Genomic DNA, 26924 nt, shown 5'->3' on the forward strand with positions numbered 1-26924 from the left:
GAGCTTCCTGCAGGGTAGCCACAGTCGAAGATCCCTTGAAGACAACCAGACCCTCTGGCCTGGCTGGTAGTTGGGGTGGGGAGGTCTCCTATGATCGGCTTGAATTTGTTGAGCCCAGATGGCACGTTGGAGCCTGACATGAGCGCTGTCCCACACCCTCTCACTTCTCCTGACCCAGTCGTCCACTGCTGGTACCGTCGAAGGTTCACCTGACCAAGGGAGCATGGGTGGTTGGTAGCCCAGAATACATTGGAAGGGAGTGAGTCCTGTGGAGGAATGGGTGAGGGAATTCTGGGCATACTTGGCCCATGGAAGAAAATCACTAAATTTTTCCTGTTCACGGCTGCATTACGATCTGAGATAGCGACCGATCTCCTGATTGAGTCTCTCCACCTGTCCATTAGCCTGTGGGTGGTAGCCTGAGGTGAGACTGACATTAATGTCTAGCTGTTTGCAGAATGCCTGCCATACTCGTGAAGTAAACTGGGGACCCGGTCCGACACAATGTCTTCTGGTATTCCGTAAACTCTGAAAACATGATGAAACAAGGCATTAGCAGTTTCCATGGCTGTAACCTTTAAGGGGAACCAGACGACATGACTTTGAAAATCTGTCTATAATAACCAAAACAGTAGTGAAACCGTTAGAACTAGGGAGATCTGTGACAAAATCCACAGATAGATGGGACCAGGGTCTCTGAGGAATGGGGAGTGATTCAAGTAGTCCAGCAGGGAGTTCTCTGGGGGTTTTTGACTGTGCACAGATGGAGCAAGACTTGACAAAGTTAGTAACATCTTGAGTTAAACTTGGCCACCAGAATGAATTACGTACTAGCAGTATAGTTCGTTGGATACCTGGGTGTCCGGTGCTGAGAAACGTATGGACCCACTGGGTGATTCGTTGTTTGAGAGTACGTGGTACATATTGTTTGGTAGGAGGACATGCTGGTGGAGTTGGATATGTTTGTTTTTCACACTGAATCTCATCCATGATATCCCATCAGATGGGGGCAATAATGACTGATGATGGTAGAATGGAGTCTTGGTGACTAGGGGCGTGTGAAGGGTCATACCTCCTGGAGAGGGTGTCTGCTTTGCTGTTTTTGCTGCTGGGTCAGTACGTGACTGTGAACTGAAATCTTGTGAAGAATAATGACCATCGTGCTTGTCTTGGGTTCAGACATTTTGCACTCTTAATGTATTCTAAATTCTTGTGGTCTGTTATTACCTGGAATGGGTGATACCCCCTCCTACCAGTGTCTCCACTCTTCTAATGGCGCTTTGATGGAGAGAAGCTCCTTGTTGCACACATCATAGTTCTGTTCTGCAGTGGTCAGCTTCCTGGAAAAGAAAGCACATGGATACATTCTGCCTGGTGTGCCATGTCTTTGTGAGAAAACAGCTCCTATTCCACAGTCAGAAGCATCAACTTCTATAATGAATGGAAGGTTAGGGTCAGGGTGTTTGAGAATAGGGGCTGTCGTGAACTTGGTCTTGAGCATTTCGAATGCTGTTTGTGCTGAGTCAGTCCATTGCAACTTATTGGGTTTACCTTTCTGTAGGGAAGTCAACGGGGCTGCGGTGATACTATAGTTTCTAGTGAACCGTCTGTAGATGTTTGCAAAGCCTATGAACCTTTGTAGTTCTTTGATAGTGGTGGGACATGGCCATCCTGTTACTACCTTGATCTTTGACATATCCATCTCCACCCCTTGGTGACTGATATTGTATCCTAGGAAAGTAGTACTGATGGTATGAAACTCACATTTCTCAGCTTTAACATACAATTGGTTCTCTTGTAGCCGAGTTAGTACTGTCTTCACATGTTGAATGTGCTGTGCTCTGGTTTGTTAGTAAATAAGTATGTCATCTATGTAGGCCATGAAACACTGGTTTAGAAGGTCATGGAAAATGTTGTTTATGAAGGACTTGAATACAGCTGGTGAGTTGGCAAGGCCATATGGCATAACTTGATATTCATAGTGCCCCCTTGTGGTGAGAAAGGCTGTCTTCCACTCATCTCATTATCTGATCCGGATGGGGTTGTATGTGCTTCGGAGGTCTAATTTGGTGAAAATCCGAACCTCACACAGTTGTTCCAGGGCAGAAGGAACTAGTGGCAGTGGATATCTATACTTGACCATCACTGAGGCCATGGTAGTCAATGCAGGGTCTGAGGCCACCATCCTTTTTCTCCACAAAGAAGAATCCTGCTGCAGCAGGGGACATGGAAGGGCATATGAAGCCTGAAGTTAATGCCTCCTCGACATAATTTCCCATAGCCTGTGTCTCAGGAAGTGATAGTGGGTACACCTTGCTTTTAGGAGGAGCTGCATTGGGCAGGAGTTCGTTGGCGCAATCCCAAGAATGGTGAGGGGGAAGTTGGGTTGCTTTGGTTTTGTTAAAAACCAAATTCTGCATATTCTTCTGGAATCTTGGTTTGAACTTGAAAATCGGGGCTTTCTATGCTGGTGGAGAGATATGGCAGAGTGATTTCAGACTGGAAGCAGTTTTGCTGACAATAACTTGACCACTTGATGAGTTCACCTTGTGCCCAGGATATGTTGGGATTATGTACATTTAACCATGGGTGGCCCAGGATGATTTGGTTCTTTGGGGAGGAAATTACATATAATGAAATCCTTTCAGTGTGGAATAGACCAATTCATATAGTCAGAGGTATGGTTTGTTGTGTGATGCCTGTTCCTATGGGTTCATTGTCGACGGATGTTATGTTGATGGATGGTGTGCATGGTAAGGTAGGTATATTGAATTCAGTGATGAGTTCATGATGGATCAGATTTACTACTGCCCCAGAATCCACTAACGCTGAAACATAGTTAGGACTTCCATTAAAATCAATTGTTAGTGGTAGTTTGAAGCTTTGCCTAAAAGGAAATGGAGAAATTCCCTTATTCACTTCTTTGCTGGAGGTCTTAGTTTTATTGGGGCATGCAGCACATTGGTGACCTGAATATCCACAGTAGAAACACAGCCTTTCACACCGACGTCAGTGGCGTTCTTCTGATGACAACCTGGTATATCCTGTTTGCATAGATTCTGTTGGTTCTGGAATTGAATGATTGAGTGATGTAATCGGTGGTGAAGAGGCTTGAGACAATTTTGATCGGGATTATTTTGAATTAAATTATCCATCTTGACAGCCATGTTGATATATTGAGATAGGGTATGTTTGCATGCATCTCTGCATGCAAGTTCCACTTGTAAATTGTGATTAAGCCCCTCACGGAAGACTGATTTCAAAGCGATATCATTCCATCCGCTTTGAGCGGCTAGTGTGCAGAATTGAACAGCGTATTCAGCAGCTGATTGTTTTCCCTGGCGTAAGTGTAACAGTTGTACAGAAACATCCTGTCCCCCCCCCCCCAGGATATTCAAATACTTCTTTAATCTGTTTCGAGAAATAATCAAACAAGGTCTACACCTGATTGTCCATGTCCCAGACAGCCGATGATCAATCCAGTGCTTTTCCAGTGAGTAGAGTCATCATAACGAACACTTTCAGATGAAAAACCTCAGGATGATTGGAGCAACATCTGACACTGGCACAAAAACCCCTTGCATTTATCAGTTGAACCATCAAATTTATCTGGTAGGGCAAATCTTATCGGTTCAGTTCTGGTAGGTGGAAGAGATTGAATGTAATGAGTCAGATGTTTGTTAGCAGCACACAGACTGGCGAGTTGAGTTTGGAATCCTTGTAAGACTTCACTCTGGTAGTTAAAGGCTGCTTGAATCTGTGATACTTCCGCTGGGTTCAGATCAGGCAAAGTATTCTGTAATGAACTCAGACTGGAGATCGGGTTAGAATCCATTATGCAGAAGAGTTTAAAAGACAAATCCAAATCAGAGGTCTAAAACGTGGTCAGTATAACAGGCAGTGGTTGATAACAGGCAAACAATCCAATCAGGTAAACAAGACAGAAAGGGTAATCCAGGAACGTAAATCCAGGCAGAAGATCATAACATGAGGCAAAACGAGAATGCACTGGTTAAACGTTTAGTAAGGCAGGTGAACTGGCAATACTTCGCAATGTGCATATGGAAGCACATGGATTTTAAACCTACAAACAGGAAGTAACTGTAGAAAGAACGGAGTGGTGTCAGTATTCAGGAGAGGGCTCCCTCTGGTGGTGGGATGAGTGAGTCTCTGGTTGTGGCCTTACACTCCAAAGCTGTCGGAATTTTCCTGTATACATGTAACCAGCATAATCTAAGACTTGAGTTCTTTTTAGGTATGCACGATACCACTTTTTCTCTTCCGATCCGATACAATCTCAGTATCGGTCGATACCGATCCCGATCCAATTTTTGACGGTTGTAAGTCCTGTAAGTGTCTGTTTGTGGGCTAGTTCACAGTAGTTTAATTAGTTTCTTATTCAAAATCTGGTAAAAATCTGGTGCCGTTCACAATGCATGTTATAAGCGAACAGAACTATTGAGCATCTACATCTGTGATTTGTTACATCTGAGAGCTAAAAATAGCCTCAGGCGCATCACGTATGTTATGCATATGTGTCATCAGAGCCACGCTATTCATATAGCGCTGGCGCTACACATGCAGACTAAATATTTACTTATTAAACACAGCGATTTTTGTGATTCACAAAGCTATTGCATAACTTCAAGTGGCTTGGAATAAAATGAGTCATATGCACTACTTTACTTGTGCTTTTATGGTTCTTTTATGTCATTTTTGTAGACTGACAGTAACAACCCTGACTAACACACAATATCAGATCTGAATCGTGCTCGTCGAACCCATACTCGATCTGTATAAAAATGTCAGTATCAAAGCTGATACTGATCCAGGATGCCTAGTTGCATCCCTCATTCTTTTCCTGTTATTATCCACTGAAAATACTGGAGATGCTGACTCTTTCCATTTATTATGCTGAATTTTAGTCTTTTTGGAAAGTAATTGAATTAACTTTTATTTCCATTCACATCCCTCTCAGTAGCACACAAGTGCAATTAATTGCAAATTAAAGCCGGACCATTTATTTTAATGTTTGTAAAATGGAGTCTCCTTCTTGTAATTTTTTTTTTTTTTTTCACTGTTATCTCTATGTAATATAGAATTACCTTTGTTTGTACATGGACATATGCAAATGAATGTTCAGTTATGGTGGATGTTATGAATAAAGTTTTTACATGACCGGAAATTCTGATTAAAGAAAATTACAGCTCTCTTACTGCGTAACATGCATTTACATGACAATTACGTAATCGGAATATGACCAAATTCTGATTTATATAGGTCCATATTATGGTTAAGATTTTATTCAGAAAAAAAGACAAGAAAAAGTAAATAAAAACCTGTCTTACTCAGATTTCTAGTAACCAGATAATTGGCTTATTCTGCTAATGGAAAAAATGTATTTACATGAATTTATGAACTTAAATTCTTATTAATATCGAAATATTCTTAAATAATGTCCATTTTCTGGTTAAGATTTTATTCTGAAAATGATGTTGACATTCTCCAAAGCTGTTGGAATATCTTTTCTCTCAGATAACTCAATACTATGGAATAACATGTTGTAAGGGGGTTTAGTGGAAAGGAGGAGGCGAGAACCGGCTTGACAACTTAAATAATAATTTATTAACCCAAAAACCCACCCAAAAACACACAACTAAAAACACAGCACAGCTGTCTGTAATTCTCTCTCTCTCGAACTGTCGTCCCCGGCCGCCTTTATCCCTCGCGCGCCCCATCAGGCTGATTGGGGACCGGGTGTGTCTCATTCCAGCCCGGCCCCGCCCTCCTCAGCTCTACACATGTGTTAGTTATAAATTAGTTTCCTAAGCGTAAGCACCGTCCTACGGTTCAGCATCAGGATTCTCACTCAAACCATCAGAACCTGCCGTAAAACAATGACGGCAGGGTAGATGTGCTACCCCCCACAACAGGACGGGACCTAAACTGGTGGTGTTGGGGTGGCAGTGGGTGAAGCAATGCGCCATACGAGCAAATGAGATACAGCTGTGAAACCTTATATGGCATAGGCTAGATAATGATTGGATGAGATTCTGGAATTGAATGAATGAATGACGTAATGCTACTACGAGTCCTCTCTGAGAATTATTACTTAGGCTTCCATTTATTTTATTCTCTTCTGGACATAGAGTATGCTTGCTCATGCCATTTATTACACTGTATTTCAGTACAGTGTAATAAATGTTATTACACTGTTGGACAATGCTGGACAATAATTTTGTCAACTTGTTCATTCTAAAAACCTGATTATTTGTTTAATTTGGTTAATGCATTAATGCTTACATAATCAGAATATGACCAAATTCTGATTCATATCTAAATATTCTTGTGCATTTAAAGCAGTCAATGAGGACTTCTTTAATCCAAGCTCTGTTAAGAGGCCTTTCAACATCTGGAACTGAACTGAAGCACTTGAACTGGCTTTGTGAAACAATGACCTTAGTGGGTTGAGGAATGGATGAGTTTTTAAATAAATAATCAGGTATTGCACTCCTGGCACAATAACTACCTGACACTCTGACAGCTGATTGACAGGGACAGAGAGAATGCGTGAGTGCAGGCCTGCACTCATGCAGAGAGGCGCTTGATTGCCACGTGTGTGTGTGTGAGTGTGTGTATGTGAACGAATACGGGAGGATGGCACATTTAAATTCCAGACCCCCAAAAACATGACTTGGCTTTCACCTGCTGTCACCTTACAATGCCTGACAACACGAAGCTTGCAATTAGACTCTTACGGAAGACATCCCAATTTGCAGCTTTAAAATGTCACTGGATTTCTCTACATCTCTTTGATGAATGATTTCCAAAAAGAGTTCTCTTAGTTAAAACCCCTCAGTGCTCATTAGATTTGATTCTTTCATGAATATGATGTGAGATGTGAGTAAGTAATGGTTTTATTTTTTTTTTTAAACACATAAAATGTAAGATCTTTCTTTTCAGAAAATAAGAATCAGAAAGATGTTTGAAATGTATCCGTAGTTCTTCCTAGACCTAGCTTAAATAGAGAGCAAATAGCAATAACTCGTTCCCTCCCTTGGAGCGAAATGTACATCAACAATTACATTTAGTGTTAAGTTTAAAGTTAACATTGTAAATAATACCAAAAATGTTAAGAATATGTGGTCTGTCCATCAGGTCTTATTTCCTAAACAAGCAGTACATCTATTTATATAAGCATACACATTTATTTGCAACCAAATCTCCAATCATTCCATACTGCAGAGCAGTGGTGACATTTCATGAAGTTTAAACTGGAGCTAGCTAGCTATAATCATGTCAACAGCATAAATGACTAATTACAGGCATGAACCTATGAATGGCGCAAGCTGATATGTTCTTTGAACTTATGTTAGCCAATCAGCTCGCTCACATGTGACATGTCAAGCAATCGGCTCACATGATGTAAGCTGTTTGGTCCTTTGACATGTAATCGTGTATCCAATCAACTTGCATCTCTCTCTTTACCTAACATTTAAATTGCTCAGTTTGCAAGTAAGGCGGTTTCACTCCAGTGCAATGCGAGAGTTTTCTGTGAAACCCACCTCCACCCCAGCTTCACTTGTCTAGAGCTACTACATGGGGACTGCATTTATGTCATATTGTGCAGCAGCATGTCTTATGTTTTAAAAATTTTGTCCAGCAGCAAGAGCATGTCAACATGCTTAACTCAATACTGTATATCTGTGTATGTTCTAGCAGTAGCAAGACTCAGTACTTGCTCTGCAGCAGCAGCAGCAGCAGCAGCATAGCAGATCTAGTATGCCAAGACCAATATCCTATCAATATGTCACACCCACATTAACATGCTAAATCTCACAAAGAGTTGTTATGATTGAACTAACTTTAACTAACTTCAGATTTTCTTCAAACTCTTGCCATTGCGGGTGCCCCTTTCACCCCAGGCCCCAGTGCGGCCACACACCCTGCACTGCCTGTAGTAACACCACAGACAATCACATAATTTTCATGAGATCATGGAAATTGGTTTATTGTGCTTTCAAAAATCAATTTGCACTTATTGGACATTAAAAACAGTAAACATGAAATCACTGGTAATGAAATTGCAATATCCCTTGAGTGACTATTCTGTTTTTTCTCTGAAAATGTATTAGCCTCTTCTTGTACTCCCTGACCCATCCTAGTGTGTGCATGTGTGTAAGGGTGCACCTGCTCATCTGTCATCAGTATTCAAGTGTGGTCTCCACTGTCTGTTTTCCATCCACACTTACTCTAACAGCAGACCACTCAATGAAGGACAGCAACTATTTGGAGCAGCTCTCTCTGCTGCCGGAGAATAAAAGACTCATGCAGTGGCAATGTGTCTCCGTGGTTATTACATAAAGGAAGCTGGCCTTTCTCTCTGCAGCTGCATGGATAGATGGATGGAATGAGAGAGCGAGAGAGAAAAAGAGAGTCTGTATGGTTTGGAGGGGGTGTTAATGCACTGGGACAACGCAGGAGTGGACTAGAACAGCACAGAGTTCGTAAAGAGCAGGCAGCTTGCCGTTTAAGGGGAGGGGGACGGGCTGCAGGGGTCCTAAACACTGGGCTTTCTTCTCCGGACCACTTGGCATCCTTTTATACAGGCAGCTAGATGTGGGTCAGAGGGCGCATTCCTTTAAGATCAGATCATTTCGACCAACACCATTAGCCCTAGACCCTTGCAAGCTGCTATCAGGTTAAGATGGCCATGCAGCCATGCCTTGTGATAGTCAAGGAACTTTGCCCAACCTGGTCTCAAAGAATCATGGTACTATACCTAAATTTTTGCTAAATAATTTTTTTGTGGGTTGTTGTACATATCACAACCGTTTCCTGGTAAAATTAACAAAACCCATTAAACCATGGGTAAAAAGGCATATAGTCATAAACATAAAAAAAGTTCATAAACATTTTTCACCCTGTTCCACACACATTGAAACATTTTACTTTAGTGCATGACTTTTAAGCAGGGTTGCATTAATGCAAGGGCTTACCTGGGCTGAAGCCCCAGGCCCATGGCTGCAGGGGGGCCCAGTCGCAGCATCCGCCATGCTTTTCTCCCCATCTCTTCAATGTTCGCAGGAACATGCGCAACAAATGCTGCAGGATATGCAAATGTAAACATGGAGATGTTGTGCAACAGCGATAGCTGACCGTGTAGCACATGTTCGACATGCGAGTTGACATGAGAGCCAAAGTTTCATAGAAGCACCACACAATGACGTGCTTCACAAATCTGGCACCATGATACTTAGGTGTTGTGGTTGGTTGCCAGGGCATTGCTTTGTGGTCGCTAAGGTATTCTGAGTGGTTTTTGGCACATTGCAATGCAGTTGCTAGGGTACTCTGTGTGGTTGCTAGGCTGATGCTTACTAGCCCAAGTCAATAAAGCCCAATCCCCAAGTCTCTGTGGTATTTTGATCCCTTAAAATGGCTTGGGTCCCTCCTTCAATGTAGATAAATGTGATTTTAAATGTGACACATAGAGATTTTCACATCGGTGGCCAATTTGTTTATTTAGAAACAGTGAACTGTGTGTTCAGAAGTAGTTCCTGTACAGGATGTGATGCTTCATGAAAAAAACAAGAGCATTAAACTTGTATTCATCTCATGATGAATCTCATGTTTACATGAAATACAGTAGCTGATTCTGCTGCATTTTATTATGCACTGACACGGTTTCTCAAAGACCTTGTTTTGTTATTAAGATGCATTTACCAGGCATTACTACAAGGTGTAAAGGTGATGTTTTTCACCTGACTACTTGTGATCGGATCACCCAAGATGCTTCTTAATACTAGATGTAAACAGATCCCCAGATTTTCCCACTGGTGGCCAATATGTTTATTGCGAAACAGCAAACTGTGCGTTCAGAAGTAGTTCCTGTACAGGATGTGATGTTGCATGAAAACAAGAGCATCTTATGCATCTCATGATGAGTCACATATTTACATTAAATAGTTGATCCTGCAAGTCACATTACACAGTTGTTTATCTTTGGATTTAGCTTAGAGGCAATTGGAGTGTGAACTGTATGTGTGTGTGTCTGGCCTGCTGGCTAAAGTCTTTCATGTCAGGGACAAGTAAACAGGAACTCCGGGGCCTGTCTGTGGTCAAAGGTGGAAACCAGGCCACTGTAACCGCCAGAAAGGAAGGATGAGGAAGGAGAGCGTGAGAGAGATACAAACCGAGAGTTTTAGTTCTTATTGACCCCTTTTGACTTAATTTTTTTCAGTTTTTGCAAGGCTTTTCTGTCTCTGCCATACTCTAATTTTCTCCTTTCTGTTCTTCCCATTATGTCTCTACTGAAGTGGATTTGAACAGACAACTTGCTAACAACTGGGAATTTAGATCTCTCTTTAGAGACTTTAGAGCATTTAAGCTCTGTACCAGAACATAGTGACTGCCTACATGAGCAGATACCTTTTATAGCAGGATCTAATTCTGCCTTCAAGTTGATCTGGGAAGCCTATACGTTTGAGTTGGGCATTTACTATTTTGACATGCCACACATTTAAGTTGGAAAAAAAAATATGATACAAGCCAAACTAATCAAAATACACAATAAACTACAGCAAAAGCTTTTTTTTTTCTGTTCAGCCAGTGAGAGAATACACCTGCATTACTTTTATCCTACATATATGATTAGCTTAATTAATGCATGATATCTATAACAAATTATTAATTCATTTTGGGTAACATCTAGACTTCAGAGTTTCTTACTTTGCTTGGTCATTCATGTGCTCGGCACTGGTTATTACGACATTTCCTACTCCACACGTAGGCCGCATAAATTGTCGTGAAACCTCTTAAAGAGCACCTATTATGGTTTTTCAAATATTACCTTTCATGTAGTGTGTTATATAGCTGTTTGTGAATGTAAAAAAGTCTGCAAAGTTTCAAAAATCAAAGTGCATGAAATGTGGAGTTATTGACACCCAAAAGAAAGAACTGATTCTGAACACCTAAAACGAGTCGTTAGTAATTCCAGACTTACTTCCTGTACTAGCCTACGTAATTTGGTAACAAAAAACCCGCCTCTGGTCTGTTTACATGTACAGCCAGTGCAGGCTGTTAGCCTGTTAGCTGTTAGCCTCTCCTAACCGGCTAACTCATGTTATTGTCAAACTACATATAAACTTACCACAGAGAAACATCCTGTTCTCGTCGTGCTTGCGATGGTGGTTCGGGTTGATCATCCGATGTATCACTATTGGAATCGGGCTCAAATTGGTAAGGTAAAACAGATATTTTTTCAGACGGAGCTGAAACTCAGATATGGTAGTGGGCATTTCCTTTCTGACACGCGCTGTAAGCGGTAGACCAATCACAACAGACTGGGACATCTGACCAATAACAGCAAAATAGGCTCTCTGAAAGGAGTTTAGAATAAATCCTCTAGAACGGATCATTGAAGGAGTCGTTTTTGACACTGGGAAAAAAAAAGTAATGCTGCAATTTAAATTATGAGCAAATTAAAGTGTTTTTTGAGCTTGGATGCATGTAAATCTATTGTATGAGACCTTTAAAACAAAATTAGGCATGTTTAAAAATCATAATAGGTGCACTTTAAGTGACATTTAAGTGACAAGCTAATAACATAGTACTCTAATAAGCATACAAATTCATAGCTTACTCACATTGGGTGAATTTTTGAATTTTTAATTACACTTCATTATTTTTAGAGATACGTTTCAGTATTGAATGAAATATAAATATAGTTATAACTAGTGTTGTCAATCTCTGAGATGAGGGTTCTGGTCCCATGTGAAACAGGAAGTAATTGCATTCACATAAACTATAGTGAGCTTAATCTGGAGCTTGCATTTTTACTCTAAAATTACATTTTAACACCACTGACAGTTAGGTTTAGGGTTTGGGTTAGGACATTTCACATAGAAACTGGAGCTCACACATGCCCATACGTTCAACAACACTTCCAGCTTCAACCACTGGGGGCAGTTATTAAAATTTCAGGAAGCACACACTGTAAAAAATAAAAAGTTGAGTAAACTTAAAAAATAAGGCAACCAGCTGCAAAGCATTTTTGAGTTTACTCAACTTCAGGCAAATTAGTTTTACCAACTTAACAGTTCAAGTTGGATCTTAAGTTCCATGAACTTAATACAGTAAGTTCAGCAAACTCAAAAATATGAATGATCATTAAGTTCAACAAACTTGAATTTTTAAGTATAGCTGTCCATAATTTTCAATATTTTTAAAAATAATATAATATTTTTTTTTAAGTAGATATATATTTTAACATAAGATCATGTATCAGCCCCACCAAGAGACCAAAAAGTTGGTCTAACTTAAATGGTGGTGTAGGTTACAAGTACTTCAAACTTTTAGAAATTGAATCAACTTCATAAATAAAGATACTTAATCAAAGCGAACACTAATTACCCTGATGGTGACTTTAAATAAAACTAATTAAAAACATATAAAGAGCTAAAACATATATTAATTAAAATCAGATTATTAAAACAAAAATTATATGTTGGCACACTTTGACCAAACACACTTAAATAAATTCAAGAGCAGGGGATTGTGTGTAGTGTCTTCAGCCACAATGCTTCTCCAGTGGGCATGCTCAGTAGCAGACGCAACAATGTGAAGTTCATAGTGCTCAGCCTTACAAGGTTCCCCAGATTTTGACCCATGAATTTTCAAGACCTTTCCATGACTTTAACAAACGGATAACATCATTAAAGATATGAGTCGAAATCATAGATTTAAAATCCCACATATTTCCTGATTTTCTGTGGTAGAGCCTGGCTTTATAGGCTTATAACATAGAAATTTAAACTTCCATTTCACAGAGGTGCACAAAGTTTCAAATAGGGGGGTGTTGGAGGGTCAGTGATCAAACTGAGCATGCTCAAAAGCCTGTATATTCTGCATTCACCACCAAACATGATATTGTATGTGCTCACTGTTTAAAAATGTAAGTTGCTCTGACTTAAATGGCATAAAAGTTGACTTAATTGATAGTTGTAAGTAAACCACTTTTTTCGAAATTAGATAGTTCAATCAACTTTTAAAATTGAGGCAGGCTGATTTTAGCAGCAGAACTTTTGACCTACAGTTGCCAAATTCAGTGCAAAGTAATGCATTTTGGGATTCGCTTCTCAATGTATAATGCCAGTTATACATATGATGCTGCCTTGGAAATCAGTGAAAAAAAGATGATCTTAAAAGGCAGCATAACTAAGTTGCCTACCTTTTGGAACAGCCTTTGCATTGGGAGCACACCTATTATGTCTTAAAAAGCTGCCTCCGCTGGCAGCTCATAAGGTTTTGGAACAGAGCTTAAGTCTGTAGCAAGAAAAATATGACTTGTTTCTGCCAATTCTGTCTGCTGCTTAACAAAGACGAATGCACTAAATGATCAGAGTTTAGAAAGAGACTCAAAGTGCTTCCCTTAAGTCATGGTGTGCCTCATTGCAATCATTTTAAAAACTCTTGCACAGCTGCTGGACAGAAGTTGATTATAAGTTTAAGCTGTTGCTGCCCAAACAAGTCCCTTTAGGACATGGTTATCTAGCTGGATTAGTTTATAACAAGTCCCTATTTCCCCTTAGTGTGCTTACCTTGCACATCTTCGGTTTTGTCAGTCTTTCCCCAGCACCAACCAAATCTTCTCAATAATGCTAGACACTCATCCTTTCACCTGTGCAAATTGGTCCTTGGAAAATGTTCTCAAGAGGTGAGACGAGGCATGCTAGCATTTTCACTACAAAACGAGGCGATTTAGCTTTTTACTTGACATGCACTTTTCCCCACCTACAGGATAATGTGTTAAGGGATATGTCTCAAAAGGAAATATGTTCTGATCTTTTTCAGTGCTATCCTGTATTTGAATATAAAACTAATTTAGTGTGCTCTTGAAACTCATCACTCTTGAAAATGACTTGATATTGCAACTGTCACACCTTAAGAGGAAGCTTATCTTCTGGCATGTTTTACAGAGATGGTTTTGCCAAATATACATTTTGTCAACATTTATTCACTCTAGTGTCATTTCAAACCGACATTACTTTCTTTCTGCTGCAGAACACATAAAGTGAATGTATGAATAATATCCTAGCCACTCTTTTCCATATAATGAAAGTGAATGATGACTGGGTCTTTCAAGCTCCAAAATGATTAAAAAAGCAACATAAATTTATTATAAAAGTGGTCCATATACTGTAGCTTGTGAGCTATATTCCGAGTCTACAGAACCAATACAATAACTTTGTGTCAGAAAAGGCCAAAATTTATGCCATTATTCACTGATCATCTTTCCCTCCAGTGAGCTGTTAACCACTGCGGCTGGATCATTAACTCGAGAAACGGATCAGTCCAATTCATTGAAAAGGTCTGACTCAAACGAATGATTCATTCATGAATCTGACATGGCTACTTTTCTCATGAATGCATCAAGGACAGCTACAGTGAATATCAAGATTTTTTGTGAATAACAACTTAATTTTCATAAAACTTGCATAAAACTATCAAATCACTTCAGAAGACTTGGAATATAACACACAAGTCACATGGAGATTTTTTTGTAATACTTTTAATATGCTTATTTTTCATTTTGGAGCTTGACAACCATAATCTGCATTCACTTTCACTATATGCAAAGATTGGGCAGGATATTCTTATGTTCCACAGAATAAAGTCATATGGTTTGGAATGATAAAAGGGGTCTGTAAGCAATGACAGTGTTGTCCTCTTTGGGTGAACCATTCTTTTAAGCACTGTGAGGTGCTGTTGCTGGCTTTGCAAGACACACTGACCCACTTCACATGACAGGACGTGCCTTGATGAACTTCCTGAATTCCAGCATGGCTCAAATATCATGGCAATCTCCCTGAACAAAATGCATTTGTAAGAGCTTGATTGTTCAGAAGCTCTCAATGTCCACTGGACTTCTCTGAGTCAGTGAGTCAAATCATACTTCTTTTCTCTCTTCATTACCAGTGTTGGTCATATGTTTTTGAGTCAGTTCGTACATTATTAGTCTTTTTTCTTTCTCATTGTAAATTAGCATATTTAAAGGGGTTTCACTGTCTGCCTCCTTTAAAGCAGGAGGGGAGGGATACTAAATTCGGCCTTCCAATGGCAAATGCTAAATACTGTACCTTCACTGTCTGTGAAGCAACGTGTGCCTTGAGGTAGCCAGCAACATGCATTCTGTCCGTGATGTCACACAGCTCTCACGTTGCCCTGTCAAAGGGAGGTTTTGTTTTCACACACCCTTGCTTTAAAGCATTTCCGTTCGTGAAAAAAGGTTTTAGGACTAAATTAAATTGGAATTAGCCATAGGAATTAACTGGAGATTCTGTAAACAACGCGATTTTCAGGGAAATGCACTCATGAACGGTGTTGGGTAGATTACTTCTGAAATCCAATACAAATTACATTTCTAAAATTTTAATCAGAAACATTATCTTTTAGATGACACTTTTAGGTAATCTAATCTGTTTATTTTTGGATTACACTTTGCATATTTGAGTAAATCTAATAATTCATTTGAAATGTATTAAGTACCAATAAAGCCACTAGTTATTGCCATTGGCTGATTGGTAATGTAATAAAAAATGTAATCATGTAATCCGTAAATGTAATGTGATTGTTATTACACATCATTTAAAATCTAGATTTTTTTTATCTGATTACATAATCCAGATTACATGTAATCTTTTACTACCCAACAATGCTCATGAAGTGGTATATTTGAAATTAGATTTATTGCAATTAAGTGTTCAGTGATATTGGCTGGAATTAAGTGTGACATTGCAAAACATATTATATCTGCTGTTGTCTTTAAATGTATTGTTGAGTCACACTTTATACTTATTGCAGTCAACTGAAAAGAGAAAAGCCTTACTAGATAGCAATAATTACTGATAACCTTATTGTACATGACCAGAAATGTTCCCAAAATTATATCCAGTTATTATAACCTCTACTATGACCTGAATCAAAGGGAATAAAAACTCTGCCGTGAACACCGCTGCCTCTCTCCCAGATGAGCTAAATATGTTTTATGCTAGTTTCGAGGGAAATAACACCACCCTCGTGGAGAGAGCTCTCGTGGCCGAAGCTACAGAGGTTAGTTAACTCTCCGTCTCTGTAGCAGATGTAACCCGATCCTTCCGACGGATGAATATCCGTAAAGACGCGTGTCCAGACAGCATTCCAGGCTGTGTCATCACAGCGTGCGCGAACCAACTGGCTGGTGTTTTTACGGATATTTTCAACCTTTCCCTCTCTTTGTCTGTGGTCCCCACATGATTTAAAACGTCCACCATTGTGCCTGTACCAAAGCAATCCAAAATCACTTGCTTATATGACTGGCATCCTGTTGCTCTGACCCCCATCATCAGCAAATGCTTTGAGAGACAAATAAGAGATTACATCTGCTTTGTGCTGCCCACCTCACTGGACTCACTGCAGTTTGCATATCGCAACAATCGCTCCACTGATGATGCCATTGCACTTACACTACACACTACTCTCTCCCACCTGGAAAAAAGGAGCACATATGTGAAAATGCTGTTTGTAGACTACAGCTCAGCATTCAACACCATAGTGCCCTCCAAGCTTGATGAGAAATTCTGGGCTCTGGGCTTAATCAGCTCACTGTGCAGCTGGATCCTGGACTTCCTGTCAAGCAGACGCCAGGTGGTTAGAATGGGCAGCAACATCTCCTCATCACTGACCCTCAACACTGGAGCCCCGCAGGGCTGTGTTCTCAGCCCACTCCTGTATTCCCTGTACACACATTACTGTGTGGCAACACATAGCTCCATCATTAAGTTTGCTGATGATACGACGGTGGTAGGTCTGATCACTGACAATGATGAAACAGCCTACAGAGAGGAGGTGCACACTCTGACACGCTGGTGTCAGGAGCACAAACTCTCCCTCAGCGTCAGTAAGACAAAGGATCTTGTGGTGGACTTCAGGAGAAAAGACAGATAACACAGTCCCATCACCATCAATGCACCGGTGGAGAGAGTCAGCAGCTTCAAGTTCCTCTGTGTCCACATCACTGAGGAACTCACATGGTCCATCTACACTGAAGCCGTTGTGAAGAAGGCTCACCAGCGCCTCTTCTTCCTGAGACAGCTGAGGAAGTTTGGAATGAACCACCACAATCTCACACAGTTCTACACCAGCACTGTAGAGTGCATCCTGTCTGGCTACATCACTGCCTGGTACGGCAACAGCACTGCCCTCAACCGCAAAGCCCTGCAAAGGGTGGTGCGAACTGCCAGACACATCATTGGAGGTGAGCTTCCTTCCCTCCAGGACATATATACCAGGCGGTGTGTGCAAAAAAGCTCGGAGGATCATCAGAGACTCCAGCCACCCGAGCCATGGGCTGCTCTCACTGCTACTATCAGGCAGGTGGTATCGCAGCATCAGGACCCGCACCAGCCGACTCCATGACAGCTTCTTCTCCCAAGCAATCAGATTCTTGAACACTTGATCTCTCACGATCGAAATACATCAACACTGCACTTTATTAATCTTACACTGGACTGTCATAAATGATATTCTCTCTTAACAACACAGTGGCAACTGACTATCAGCCGACAGCCTGAATGTCAATACAGCACAATACAACCTACTTTATATTTTATATATACTATTTTTATTGTATATATACTGTTCTATTTGTATTGTGTATGTGTGTTTTATATTGTGTGTATTGTATACTGTACATTGTATATTGTTATTTTTTTATTGTGTTGTGTATTTATGTGTATATTAGATATGTAAATTGTGTTGTGTAAATCTGATGTTTATTGTAAATTGGTATATGTCTTATCACTGTCATGACTGCTATGTTGCTCGGAACTGCACTCAAGACTTTCATCCACTGTTGCACTTGTGTATATGGTTGAGTGACAATAAAGGGATTTGATTTGATTTGAATGAATTGAGGTTAAAATATTAACATAAATGTTTTACCTCAGAGCAAACAATGGTGTCCTTACTGATGTTTTACAAAAAAGGAAAGATGTCAGGCCAATTCAGTCCACAGCTTGCACTTCTATAGATTTAGTTTTAGATATGAAAAAGGGGAAAATACTGAGTGTATCCTTTCCTGGTATACCTTGTGCCACTATTATACATTATGTACCTCAGCAACAATACTTGTCTGATAGTATGGCAAATGGCAACAGTTGCTAAAGTATGACTGCTCAGTTATGCTTTCAAAGCAAGACTTAGCAGTTACGGACAATGCATGTCCTTGACAAATTATATGAGTCGTGTTTTTTAGAATCTGTAGTTAGTTACTGTAGATGGCTTGTGGTGCTTCACTGGAATGAGTCACTTGAAATTTCATGAGTGCTGGAGCCTGTGTGAAAAAAAGTTTGTGGTAAATATTTTCCAATGCTGAGTGTTAGACTAATGACAGATCTGCTTGACAGCAGGGAGGCCTGGGAAAGAGGCGAAGAACAAACAGTCATGATGTCTTTTTCTCTGCTATTGGAAATATTGACATTACCCATGTTTGACCTTCTGTCACTGCTGAGTCAGGAGTCATGGACTGACATAGTTCAGGACAGAGCTGATGGGGCCCACGCAACAAGTCAAATCTCAAGGGAAAACTACAAAGAATGAGCATCATCAGTGATTGTTTGTGAATGCTGCCTGGTGCATTGAAAGTCAAACTAATGATTGCCTGAAATGCAATTAGATGTTGGCAACATTTAGTGATTTAAACTTTAAAACATGGTTTTATTCCTGTGATTCATCGGCATAAACCAAGGAGGTCTATAATACCTGGAGAAAGTAGGCGTTCACATTCCTGTTCATCTAAATGGCAGTTGCTCTGCTGGCAAAGCACCCACCACACAAGTATGCAACTTAAATTCCAACATTTATAGTCATGGGAAATGTATGTTATGCAGATATATTTTTTTCTTTATCAGAATACACAGCTACTTTTTAATAGACATCAATTTTAATCAGAACACACAGCTACTTTTGAATAGACATCAATGGAGAAAGATATGTTTTTTGCCCCCAGAATGGTGTAGTTGCAGAATCTGCAAGCAGGGGCAACTTTGACTGCTTGCTATAAACACATGTAGGTCTGTATGCTAATGCTAATGAATTCCATACTCTCTCATTCCAGTGAGAAATTGTTTGTAAAGGAGAACGTTCACTCTTGGAAATCTTGTTCAGGCAATTTACGATATTTTGAAGAAGTTCAAAACCTCGAGTTACCCTTGTGCTTACTGCTGTAGCTGAAGACAGAGTTTTCAATGCAAGAGCTGAAATATTGTTTTTAAGTCATTTGAAGTCTTCTACTTAGCTTAATTACCCTGCAGCTGGTTTCAGTTGTTTCCCGCTGCAGAACTTTCTCACTGCTCATTTGAAATGGTTCATTGCTATTGACTGTTACATGGAAACACACCCTCCAATTCAAAGACCAGCGATCAGTCTCTATGTCCTGGCCAACCCCCCCAAAAACCCAAAAGAAGAGGGCAGGCAAACAGAACACCCACAATCCAGCCCAATATGCTGTCTGTCAAAATAGGATCTTTGTTTGATTGGCACTCTTCAGTGTCCAGGCTAATTCTAACCCAAGAGCTTAGAGGATTTTTGAGACAAACAAGATGCAAATCCAGATGTGAGGTTCTCCGATCTTGGCTTGCTCCTCTGAAACATGTTTTAATGTGCTGTTTCCCACTGGCAGAGGCTCATGGGAGTCTGAGGAGCATGGGTTTCCCAAAACTCTGCTTTGAATCATCATGGAACCCTATTCACATTAATGAATTAGGCAGATATTTGTATCTAAAGCAACTTACATGAATTTAAGCATAACACTTTACAATAAGTTTCCATTTATTAACATTAATGCATTAGGAATCAAGAACTATCAATGAACAATAATTTTAAACAGCATTTATTAATCTTGGTTAATGTTAATTGATAAAAACACAATTGTTCTTTGTTAGTTCGTGTTAGTTTAAATTGCATTAACTAATGTTGACATATCTTTTACTTTAAAAAATATATTAGTAAATGTTGAAGTTAACATCATCCAAGATTAATAAATGTTAAATATTTTTCATTGTCATCCAACTACATTGTTAACAAATGAAGTAAACTAATGCTAATAAATAGAACCTTATTGTAAAGTGTTACCAATTTAAGGCTCTGTATACATTCTCACAATGTTCTCTGGGAATTAAACCCATGGCTTTGGCAATGCTAGTGCCAGGCTTTACTATTTTAGCTAAATGAATAGTGTTTGAAAGTTATAATTTAATTAATACTTAATACAAATAATAAAAGTAAAAAGAATTAAATAATAATAATGTAGTAATAATAATAAAAATAATACAATTATATTATTATTAAAGTTTTGCTGTTAACGTTTTGTTAAATGCACATTTTGTTCACAAAAAAAAAATAGTTTGAGAACAATAATTAATGGAACCCTGCAGTTCCGACACAGAGCCCTACTGATGTTCAGTACCATGTCCAAATCCTTCAAATTCCCATTTCAAATACTAATAGGTAGAGATGCACCAATCCGATACCTGGATCGGTATCGGCTCCGATACTGAAGCTTTTAGACGGATCAAGTATCAGTCTGATGAGCCCGATCCAAATCCGATACTGTGTGTTAGTCATGTTCGTTACTCTCAAGCTCAAAAAATGACATAAAAGAACCATAAAAACACCATTAAAGCAGTTCATATGACTCGTGCATTTTACTCAAAGCCACTTGAAGACGTGCGATAGCTCTGTGAATCACCAAAGGCTGTTTTTAATAAGTAAATATATAAAATGCACACACAGCTCCAGCGCATTATTGAATGGCGCTGCTCTGTTTACACACACACTCGCGGCTATTTTTAGTCTTCAAGCGTTGTGCAACATTTGAGCGCTACTCACAAACAACATCTCAGATGTAGATGCTCTATAGTTCGGTTCACTTATAATATGCATTTAGAACAGCACTCGAGGTGCTTTTTTATTTATTTTTATTTTTTTTACCAGAATTTGAATAAGAAGCGAATTAAACTACTGTGAACTTGCCTACAAACAGGTACATACAGGACTTCCTGGAGAGTTCAGAATGTCAAAATAAAAGTGTGAGGGTTTAAAAGTTAAAGGTGCACGATTGAGATATATTACTATATACTACTATTATAATATATTATTATTATTTGTTTACAAATGATAACAGTATTTAAGTTGAATGGGTTCCAAAAAATAACTGTGTGAATGAAAAGTGGACTGATGTCTTACAACTAAATTGAACAAAAAAGAGATCTGAATCCTTTAAAGTCCAGATGCAAGTTGAAAAAAAAAAAAAAAAAAAATGCCTTATACTGGAATTACTGTTAATTTTGCTGCTACATTATCCAGTATACTAGTTAATAATAAAGTTTTTCTTAATAAGCTATACATTTATATTGAAATAATGTGTAGTTAGAGGATTGTGTTTCTTTACATATTAAAGAGCACACCCAATTAGTTCCACACAATAATGTAAAGATATTCTAAACTGATTATGCAAAAAAAAACAACAACACTGTATCGGATCGGGAGAGAAAAAGTGGTATCGGTGCATCCCTACTAATAGGTAGGTAGACATGACCAGTGAGGACCTGCTTAGTCGTTTATAGATTTATTGAGACCTATCTCATATGTTTTTTTATCATACCTTCTTACAATAGTTTGGGTACTGGGAAAATGCACAGTAATAAAAAATAACTAAATACACTAACTCAAAACCTGCTAGTACCCCCATGTGCAGTTTTCATCTTGTCTGAGCAATTTAGCAGTCGGTTGTAATACATGTAATTTCACAGAAAGACAGCATCGTTTAGGCCATTGCTAAATGTGTCACAATAATTTTCTTTCAGATTGGAATGGCCCGCTGCAGTGCTGATGAGAGGACTAGGTTGGTAAGTGTCCTCATTCACTTCCTGTCTGATTGTACAGTGTGACTAACGTCTTATGACATAAAAGAGATAGTTTACCAAAAACTGAAAATTTAGTTGTCATTTATTGACCCCCCCTTGTCATTCCAGACCCTTATGACTTCCTTCTTTTGTGGGGCACTAAAGTTAGACAGAAAGTTAGGGACCGACAGCCTCAGTCACCATTTAGTTTAATTAATGAAAAATAAAATGCAATGATAATAAATGGTTACTGCGGCCAACTTTCTGCCTAACATCTCTATATATGTTCCACGGAGACAGAAATTATTCGGGTTTGGAACCACATGAGGTTGAGTCAATGATGAATTAATTTTAATTTTTTTCGGTGAATCATCCCTTTAAGAAGCAGAAAACAGGAAGTTAGAGAGGCAGCTGTTAGTGTGTACAGTTTGCTTTGACATCTCTGCTTGGATTCTTAATTATAGTCTTGTCTGTCTAAATTTAGGATTTCCAAATCTTTGGTCTCAAGCTTATGTAAGACCAAACTTAGTAATGCAGGGCTGGGTTAAGCATATCTCTAATTTCAGTTTATAAGATGTGGTGCAATGCTGCAAGGATTATGATTTAATCATAAATAATATGAGCTATGTATTTTATAAGATTTCAAAGTGAGGCATGGAAAAATGGAAAAGATAACAATGCTAAAATGGAGTCCTCATTCAGAATCAAATAATATACAGTACTGTGCAGAAGTTTTAGTTGCATAGTGAGGATGTCTTCAAAAATAATTACATAAATAGTTTTCATTTATCACTTAATGTCATACAAAGTCCAGTAAACATTAAAAAGCTAAATTAATATTCGGTGTGACCACCTTTGCCTTTAAAACAGCCCCAGTTCTACAACACCTGCACAGGATTGGTACATCCGAATATCACACCTGCTGGACAGGTACAGGATGGCAACAACAACTGCCCGAGTTACACCAGGGACGCACAATCCCTCCATCAGTGTTCAGACTGTCTGCAATGGGCTGAGAGAGGCTGGACTGAGGGCTTGTAGGCCTGTTGTAAGGCAGGTCCTTACCAGACATCATCGGCAACAACACTACCTATGGGCACAAACCCACCTTCGCTGGACCAGACAGGACTGGCAGAAAGTGCTCTTCACTGGATCTCACAGCAAGAACTGGCAAATCTGGTGCAGTCGATGAGGAGATGCACTGCAGTACTTAATGCAGCTGGTGGCCACACCAGATACTGACTGTTACTTTTGATTTTGACCCCCACTTTGTTCAGTGACTCATTATTCCATTTCTGTTAGTCACATGTCTGTGAAACTTCAGTTTATGTCTTAGCTGTTGAAACTTATGTTCATACAAATATTTACACATGTTAAGTCTGCTGAAAATAAAAGCAGTTGGAATTAAATAATGTTATTTAGTCCATGTAAATATATAGTTATATGAAGTATAAACAACTCTCTATGGACACGTTGTAGAGAGAATCGCCATTGGCTAGTACATTTTTGTTTTTACTCGCCAGACTTTTGACAACATGCAAGCATAATGAAACTGAATACTTAAAATATTAAGAAAATCGAGAAGGGGGCATCTTCACATATCTATAGTATTCATATACAGGTGCATCTCAATAAATTAGAATGTCGTGGAAAAGTTCATTTATTTCAGTAATTCAACTCAAATTGTGAAACTCATGTATTAAATAAATTCAGTGCACACAGACTGAAGTAGTTTAAGTCTTTGGTTCTTTTAATTGTGATGATTTTGGCTCACATTTAACAAAAACCCACTAATTCACTATCTCAAAAAATTAGAATATGGTGACATGCCAATCAGCTAATCAACTCAAAACACCTGCAAAGGTTTCCTGAGCCTTCAAAATGGTCTCTCAGTTTGGTTCACTAGGCTACACAATCATGGGGAAGACTGCTGATCTGACAGTTGTCCAGAAGACAATCATTGACACACTTCACAAGGAGGGTAAGCCACAAACATTCATTGCCAAAGAAGCTGGCTGTTCACAGAGTGCTGTATCCAAGCATGTTAACAGAAAGTTGAGTGGAAGGAAAATTGTGGAAGAAAAAGATGCACAACCAACCGAGGGAACCGCAGCCTTATGAGGATTGTCAAGCAAAATCGATTCAAGAATTTGGGTGAACTTCACAAGGAATGGACTGAGGCTGGGGTCAAGGCATCAAGAGCCACCACACACAGATGTGTCAAGGAATTTGGCTACAGTTGTCGTATTCCTCTTGTTAAGCCACTCCTGAACCACAGACAACGTCAGAGGCGTCTTACCTGGGCTAAGGAGAAGAAGAACTGGACTGTTGCCCAGTGGTCCAAAGTCCTCTTTTCAGATGAGAGCAAGTTTTGTATTTCATTTGGAAACCAAGGTCCTAGAGTCTGGAGGAAGGGTGGAGAAGCTCATAGCCCAAGTTGCTTGAAGTCCACTGTTAAGTTTCCACAGTCTGTGATGATTTGGGGTGCAATGTCATCTGCTGGTGTTGGTCCATTGTGTTTTTTGAAAACCAAAGTCACTGCACCCATTTACCAAGAATTTTTGGAGCACTTCATGCTTCCTTCTGCTGACCAGCTTTTTAAAGATGCTGATTTCATTTTCCAGCAGGATTTGGCACCTGCCCACACTGCCAAAAGCACCAAAAGTTGGTTAAATGACCATGGTGTTGGTGTGCTTGACTGGCCAGCAAACTCACCAGACCTGAACCCCATAGAGAATCTATGGGGTATTGTCAAGAGGAAAATGAGAAACGAGAGACCAAAAAATGCAGATGAGCTGAAGGCCACTGTCAAAGAAACCTGGGCTTCCATACCACCTCAGCAGTGCCACAAACTGATCACCTCCATGCCACGCCGAATTGAGGCAGTAATTAAAGCAAAAGGAGCCCCTACCAAGTATTGAGTACATATACAGTAAATGAACATACTTTCCAGAAGGCCAACAATTCACTAAAAATGTTTTTTTTATTGGTCTTATGATGTATTCTAATTTTTTGAGATAGTGAATTGGTGGGTTTTTGTTAAATGTGAGCCAAAATCATCACAATTAAAAGAACCAAAGACTTAAACTACTTCAGTCTGTGTGCACTGAATTTATTTAATACACGAGTTTCACAATTTGAGTTGAATTACTGAAAAAATGAACTTTTCCACGACATTCTAATTTATTGAGATGCACCTGTATATTTATACAGCTCTGGAAAAAGAAATGAGACAACTGCAAAATTATCAGTTTCTCTGGATTTACTATTTATAGGTATGTGTTTGAGTAAAATGAACATTTGTTTTATTCTATTAAGTACTAACAACATTTCTCCCAAATTCCAAGTAAACGTTGTCATTTAGAGCATTTATTTGCAGAAAATGACAACTGGTCATCACCGATCCTCCAAATGGTCATCTAATGGTTAGGAGACCTGGAGAGTCCTTCAAGCCACAGTGTCTCGCACCCACTCTGAAATTCGGTGGAGGATCGGTGATGATATGGGGGTGCTTCAGCAAGGCTGGAATTTGGCAGATTCGTCTTTGTGAAGGAAATGCATCAAGCCACGTACAAGGTTATCCTGGAAGAAAACTTGCTTCCTTCTGATCTGATAATGTTCCCCAACTCTGAGGATTGGTTTTTCCAGCAGGACAATGCTCCATGCCACACAGCCAGATCAATCAAGGTGTGGATGGAGGACCACCAGATCAAGTCCCTGTCATGGCCAGCCCAATCTCCAGACCTGAACCCCATTGAAAACCTCTGGAATGTGATCAAGAGGAAGATGGATGGCCACAAGCCATCAAACTGTCAGAGCCAGGATTTGAACTTGGGTCTCTGGTGCAAGAGTCTTAATTTCAACCACTGAGCCACAGAAGGGAGTTGAACCCAATAGTCAGACACAATCTTAAATGAACTCCGAAGAGTTTAACAAAAATAGGGAAAAGGGTACAAAAAGCAATTTCTTATTGACAACCACAAAACAGAAAAATCTTTAGTCAAAAAAGGATCCAAAAGGAGGAAAAAATAATCTCCAAAGAACTCAGGAAAAAGACACCCAAAAAACAGCAAAAATAAACACAGGGTAAAAAACAATCCAAAAGGCTTTCAAAGTTTAGTACTTAGAACTAGAGCAGACTTACGGCAGCAACTGGCTAGGAACATCAATAACCAAGCAAAGAAACAAAAGGAAGTGATCAACTTAAATACACAGCCCAGAACGAGGCACAGGTGAAAACAATAACACATGATAAAATGGCGGGAAACTGAAATGAAACACAATGAGGGCCTCTAGTGGCCAAAATATAACATTAAAGCAAAGAACTCTGACACAATCAAAACCGAGCTGCTTGAATTTTTGCACCAGGAGTGGCATAAAGTCACCCAATAGCAATGTGAAAGACTGGTGGAGAGCATGCCAAGACGCACGAAAGCTGTGATTGAAAATCAGGGTTTTTCCACCAAATATTGGTTTCTGAATTCTTCTGAATTTCACTGGAAACCTGCAGCCAAATGTGATATACAGCACGTAAATTTTGAATTGCTAAATTTTTTGTCATGTTCATGTAAATTTCATGAGACCAGGTTGGATGAGACACTTTAGTTTCTTTAATATTTACAGTGTTTTCTGAAGTTGTGTCTTTATTCATGTATTTACACATTTATTACACTTACTACATTACTACATTTTGTTGAATGTTTTTATATGCACTTGTGCGATTTACATTGAGTTTACATTGATGTGTTTAACAAGCACTAAAATGGTACTGTCTCTTTAAGTGAACGGCTGCTCCGCGTTGAATGAGCGCATCGTGCATTAACAAGATAGAATATGAAGTTGTTTTTACCTCATCCTTGAAGTGTGTTATTAGAATTCATGTTTATTTTTAGATCACCAGCTGACTGTAAATAACAGAAATTATATTAAAAGAGACATGAACTGAAAGTGGGGTGCGTGGATCTTGTCTTTGGACACAGAATA

General features: G+C 39.3%; 1 long non-coding RNA gene across 1 annotated transcript in view; it reads left to right on the forward strand.

Moving 5' to 3' along the window:
- LOC127452733 (uncharacterized) overlaps positions 1 to 23585 on the forward strand; it is a 123134-nt gene extending 99549 nt beyond the window's left edge. The window contains exons 4-5 of the long non-coding RNA XR_007899305.1: positions 21903 to 21944; positions 22812 to 23585. This is a non-coding gene — a long non-coding RNA (uncharacterized LOC127452733). The remainder of the gene's footprint in view (positions 1 to 21902; positions 21945 to 22811) is intronic.
- The last annotated feature ends 3339 nt before the right edge of the window (positions 23586 to 26924 follow it).

The sequence above is a fragment of the Myxocyprinus asiaticus genome, chromosome 15, assembly GCF_019703515.2.
Source record: "Myxocyprinus asiaticus isolate MX2 ecotype Aquarium Trade chromosome 15, UBuf_Myxa_2, whole genome shotgun sequence".
NCBI lineage: Eukaryota > Metazoa > Chordata > Actinopteri > Cypriniformes > Catostomidae > Myxocyprinus > Myxocyprinus asiaticus.